The sequence below is a fragment of the Saccostrea cucullata genome, unplaced genomic scaffold, assembly GCF_032062105.1.
Source record: "Saccostrea cucullata isolate Sc308-1 unplaced genomic scaffold, CSIRO_AGI_Scuc_v1 ctg3975, whole genome shotgun sequence".
NCBI lineage: Eukaryota > Metazoa > Mollusca > Bivalvia > Ostreida > Ostreidae > Saccostrea > Saccostrea cuccullata.
In genome coordinates, this window is record NW_026937966.1 from 1 (window position 1) to 6,307 (window position 6,307).

General features: G+C 32.6%; 1 long non-coding RNA gene across 1 annotated transcript; it reads right to left on the reverse strand.

Moving 5' to 3' along the window:
- Window positions 1-59: 59 nt before the first annotated feature.
- LOC134249138 (uncharacterized) lies at window positions 60-2,647 on the reverse strand. The gene is made up of 3 exons (XR_009988222.1): window positions 2,363-2,647; window positions 438-490; window positions 60-150 (listed from the first exon to the last, which is right to left on the reverse strand). It is a non-coding gene; the product is annotated as an uncharacterized LOC134249138 (long non-coding RNA).
- Between the last annotated feature and the right edge of the window lie 3,660 nt (window positions 2,648-6,307).

Below are 6,307 nucleotides of genomic sequence, written 5' to 3' on the forward strand. Positions count from 1 at the left end.
GATATGAATATTGGTTCCCTTTAAACACAACTGTAGAGCCAGCTTTTTTTTTTACCTACCTTGATGTGTGATGATAAAGAGGTGCTCGTCATGGACTGGTTTTCCTGCCTTCTCGCTTTGTAAAACTTGACATTTCAGCAAGTTTTGCAGCTGTAATTAACAATGTTGCTGATATTTTTTAAAACATTTAAATTATACGAAGAGTTAAAATTAAAAAAAGAATACTGCGGCTTCATTCCTTAAATACATTATTTCATTCTTTATTTCCCCCGAAACGGAGATTCAAGCTCAGCAGTTTACATCGTAAAATCAACCATATTTACAAAGTTATTGAAGATAATCAGTTAAAAGAAAAAAAAAACGATACATGTATTGGTTATAAATTATATAACAAAATAATAATGATTAAGAAATAGATATTTAAAAAAAAACTATACCATCAAATATTCCTGGTAATTCTTCGGTGCCGGACTTTTGTCCTCGTCCATTGCTATAGAAAAAAAAAACGAATCGGAATATAATTCATGACAAATTAGTATATATTTTTTCACGAGAGAAGCCCTATCTTGTATACATACATAATTAGCGAGTGATAGATATGTTGTCGATGGCCTCATGATCTTGTAACACTCGGACAGTTTACATAACATGTCGGGCAAATATCAGATCCTTAAATCCTCTTTTAATTGTTTTTTAATTATTTTTCTCAAAATTGATAATGCCCCAATCCGGAAAACGACGGGAGAGACACGGATGACTCGGGCAAAATTTGTCTGACATTCCTACAACTACAATGATATGCCACCTATGAGAATACCTCACAATGTTTAACAAGTTTGGAGAACAGTAATGTCATGGACAAATAATTACATACATGTTTGTGTAGCAGAGCTAAGCTAAGGTTTCAGTCTGTTCATAAATTAATTACTTTGAAGGATTTATTATTCTTTAAGAGCACAGGACAAAAATACCTCAATGTTTTAATAATCATTTTAGTATCAACGACTCCCATCATTCATTATATTAAGCAATTTTTTTTATGTTTCAAGTGTTTTATTAAACGACAAAACTAAAGAGGTTAATTGTCATCTTGTAAAACTTGGATTTTATTGGGTAACATTTAAAAATACAAAATAAAAAATTTAATTTTTCTGCATCGACGAATAGTTTTTTAAAGAAACAAATATCAAAAATCTAAATTGTGAAATAAAAACCTATTAGTAGGGATAACATATCCCACCAAGATCTAAAGTAAAATTGCTGAAATTCATATCATATGCTAATGTCTAACATGAGAATTTTCGGAAAATGAACACGTAAATATTTTATTCCGTTGCCTCGTTAGAAAGCAGTAACTTGAAGTCACTAAAGTTTTAAATTTCAATCAGATAGTTTTTTGTCAAATTTTAATTTTATCTTTACTTTTTAAAGTATGCAACTAATGGACCAGAGATTTGAAAAGTATGTTTTAGTCATTAAATGCCTGAAAGAAAATCTGTTTTTATATTTTATCGATACATGTACATGTATATACATGTATGCAGTGTAAATTATGGATAATGCACAGTCAAACAGAGGACAACGTCTGGGCTGTACAGTGGACATAAATCAATTTATCTGTCTTTCAAAGACCACAATCATGTTTCTGTAGCTGTTTGTAACGCGAACAACATTTTAAATTACATGTTACAATGAGCAATAGATGAAGTTAAAATGTGCTCTAGTAAGTATATTATTTGATGTTTTCTTTCAACTTTGTCGTACAGATAAGTCCTTTCTTTGCTTAAATCTACTTCCCCATGCATGCATCTTAAAATAATCCCAACGGAAGCTTTTTATCTTCCAAGATGCCCATGTACCGCGGTATCTCTTTGCCTCGTATATCCGTGTTTATCGTCTTAAGATTAAAGGTGTGCCACCCCGAATTTTAATCGTGTCCCCATAATGTTACAATTCGGAAAAAAAACTAGTCCTACTGAATAAAATATTCGTTAGATACCTCTAAGTCAACTTCTTGGAAAGCGACGGGAAAACATACCTCCTTATAATTAGGGTCCTATAAATTCACCCTTCTTTAGCTAATATCGGTCATTTTGACTAATACTCTTTTCTATTTCTCTGTTACATGTATTAAATTATAAGACGACATGAAACTTATAAAAGTAGATAATATTTTTTAATGTTAGGAAGAGTACTTTATATATACACCGAGAGGCACAACATGCAGATCGGAAACACACTGCGCCCAATACAGAGCTGTGCGCTCCTTCATGAATAAAATAATTAATCCCCCCCAATGTTTAAAATCGAATCTAATCCTTTACGGTGAAAAAAATATATTGATATAAGGATAATCTCTTACCTGGGCTGAGAATGAATGAGGCTTTAAACCTGCAACCTTGACTTGATATACGTATAAATCGTTCACATGACTTAGAGAAGACCAGCCTTGTATCTCAATACATAAATTCACAAAGATCAGTTTGCACGTCTTCTAAAAAATCACACGGCTTTATTCCGGTATGATAGATCTGTAAGACTGAACTTGGTTTGGTATACTGATCTATGACTGGGGACAGTATATGAGAGTACATTGTAATGGTCACTCTTGACCTAATACAGTGTTAGGAAGTAAACCAATATTGATATTTGATTGGGAACAGAAAATTTTCGGGTTAAGGTATATATAATATAATGTATCTAGCTAGCTTCCTTTTTAAACTCCTGCAAATATTTACTTAAATTTTATCACATGACGTATTGTCCTAAAAGTATGTTTACTTTTTAGTGCTATTTAAACAGCGTTTTAGCCATTCACAAAATTGTCCTGCTTAATGCATCGGTTCAAGGACGTTTTGATTTATTAACACGATTTAGTGCATGTGTCATAATAACTGACATGTATTTCTACGCCGGTTTAGTATAGTAAATTTTTATAGTAAAAATTAAACTAATCTAAACACCATTAAAGCAAAAATCAATTAAATCGTGTGCTCTTAAAATATGATTTTCTTAGAGGTTTGAATTTTCTTGGGAATTTAAGTACACACGTGTATATCACAAGTAATCTTTAGTCCTGGCACTTTTACAATATGCGTGTATGTGTTTTGTGTGGTATTCAATTTTTGTTTTCGTTTTAATTGAGCAAAAAAGTCACAATATCTTAATTTGTCGTACCGGTTTTTATCATTACAAAATGTGTTTTAAAAATTAGAATTTTTACGATTTCTAATTTACATTTGGTTGATGAAAATACTAGCTAAATAATCACGCACCTTTTCTTCTAATTTCTGGAACTTTTCCCCACAAATACTAGAATTTATCAGTGTTAGACCTTAAGCATTAAAGAAGGGGTGAGGAGATAATTAAGGAGCATCCACATGAAAATCTACACCGTGAAAAAAAACTTCGTATTCTCAGAAAAAACATTCCCTTTTCCGTACAAAAAGCCTTTAATATAAATATATACCTACTAAGTTTTGTTAAATATATATTATAAATGCAAAAGAAATCTTCCACCTACAAATGATGAAAAATAAAATAACAAACTTGGTCAGACTGGCGTTATCAAGCTACAAGTGTACTTTTGAACTTCCAATGTTTTAAAATTCCAAGAGTTACATCCAATCCAATGTTTTCAAAATAAAAGTTTCATAAGAAGCTAATTATAGAAATGTGTAATTTACTGGTCATTGATACGTAATGTTATCTGGATGAGATCAGTTCATGAAGAAAATATTAAAAGTAAAACAGCGGGGAGGGGGGATAAAACGAGATCATACCTCAAGAATAGAAAAAAATTAAAGATTTATAAAAACTGAGATAACTTTTTGATTATAGCGATATTTTTTAATTACAACTACAGATAAAGTTTATTTTAACCCCCCTACCCCGCGCTTGAGAAGAATAAGTCACTGGAAGATCTACACTGTTCAGGCGGTTGAGAAAAGATTTCACGGTGATTTCTTTTTTTAATGGATTTCTGACCATTGTGTGTAACCTTTTTTTCCTCCTCATCAATTCGAGTCTCCAAGATTATTAAAAAAATGACTTTATTGAAAAACAGCTGAAGCCTTTTTATATTATCCGAAACTTGACTGTACAGACAAAATGTCGGACAGGCCCGAATTAACAATTCCCGTTTCTAACGAAAGGGGGGGGGGCATACTTTAATTTTTTCCGCAAATTTAAAAAAAAAATTGAAAATAGGATTCAGATTCCAAAAGGAGCCCAACAAGAAGTCAGCCACCGATTTATAAATATATACTCGTTTCCATTTTTAGCTCACCCGAAGGCTCAAGTGAGCTTTTCTGATCAAAATTTGTCCGTCGTCTGTCGTTGTTGTTGTCGTTGTCGTCGTCGTCGTAAACTTTTCACATTTTCATCTTCTTCTCAAGATCCGCTGGGTCAATTTCAACCAAACTTGCCACAAAGTATCCTTGGGTGAAGGGGATTCAAGTTTGTTCAAATGAATGGCCACGCCTTCTTCCAAGGGGAGATAATTATGAATTAGAGAAAAATTAATGGCATTTCAAAAAATCTTCTTCTCAAGAACCACTGGGCCAGGAAAGATGAAACTCGTGTGGAATTATCCTCAGGTAGAGTAAATTCAAGTTTGTTCAAATCATGACCCCCGGGGGTAGGGTGGGGCTAAAATGGCCTATCAAAGTTTTACATAGGAATATATTGGAAAAATCTTTAAAAATCTTCTTCTCCAGAACCACTGGGCCAGGAAAGATGAAACTCATGTGGAATCATCCTCAGGTAGTGTAGATTCAAGTTTGTTCAAATCATGACCCCGGGGCTAGGGTGGGGCCAAAATGGCAGATCAAAGTTTTACATAGGAATATATTGGAAAAATCTTTAAAAATCTTCTTCTCAAGAACCATTGAGACAGAAAAGATGAAACTCATGTGATATTATCCTCAGGTAGTGTATATTCAAGTTTGTTCAAATCATGACCCCCGGGGCTAGGGTGGGGCAAAAATGGCCGACCAAAGTTTACATAGGAATATATATGGCAACCTTTTAAAATCTTCTTTTCAAGTATTTCAAAACCATGATTAGTAATATTTATATGGAATCATCCTCAGGTAGTGTAGATTCTAGTTCGTTCAAATTATGATTCCATGGGGGGTTAAAATTCAAGCGCCCCCCCTCCCCCCAAACCTCAGTAAACTTTCAGTTCTGATCTGATATGTGCTTTTTCCTAGCCGATATTCTCAGGTGAGCGATGTGGCCCCTGGGCCTCTTGTTTGATCATAAGAGAGAGAGAGAGTAAGAGAGACCACATATGCGGCAATTTATTTTATTAGTTAAAAATGTATATAAAAAAATGTCACATGACACGAATGAATACATCTTTTTTTACACCGTCAACTAATTTAAGAAGCAAGCTGAATCTATGTCTAAAAATACACTCGTCTACAGTTAATGAAATGAATAGAATTAATCACTCCAAGGTGTCTGGCATTATATACATTTTTTTCACCTCTTTAAATTAAATGAAAAATGCTCTTCATTATTTTTATCCTGTTTCCAATTCAATACAAGAACAATTTGAATAATCAATGGCCTTTTAAATTCCTATCGTATAAATAACGGTACGGTATTGTTTTTAAATCTTTCATGGCAGTACAAATTGATGCAATGCATCGGGACACAAAAAAGGCGAAAAACGTCTTAATATTTAATATTCATTCGATGGGGATTAATTTGTAATGTAAGATGTCATTATTTCAAAGTATTTTCAATATCTTAGAATTTCATATTTACAAAACGGTTTAACGTTAGATGGAACCAACACCAGGTTTCATGAAAAACAGAAAGAAGGGGGTTAATCATTAACATAAAGTGACAAACCTTCTTGATCTCGATTTGTAGCCATCCTCCTTAATAAATATCAGATTATAAATATCGTAGTTCCACAGGTGTAAAAAATTCCTGTGTTTAAAATTCCAGACTGAAAGTCCTTGACCTTCTTTCATTATCAAGCTCTCTGATTGGTCAATGAATACACACCTTAAAATGGTGCCTTTCAATGCAAACAAAACTCTAAAAATATATTTTTTGAATATTTGGCAAGCCTAATTTTTAATTTTCTGGAAAAAATGCTACGCTTGTTTACTTTACTTTTCCTTGGTATAATTATTCATTTTTTATCGTGTTGTTTTTATTACTTAAGTCTTAAAAATTATAATTTGCATAAAAATTTCACATTTAAAATGTCTGCAGTAGAAGCAGTAGAAAGAGGTAACATTTGAACACTATAACACCCGTGGTTTTAAGCGCTTTATTGCAAAAAAAA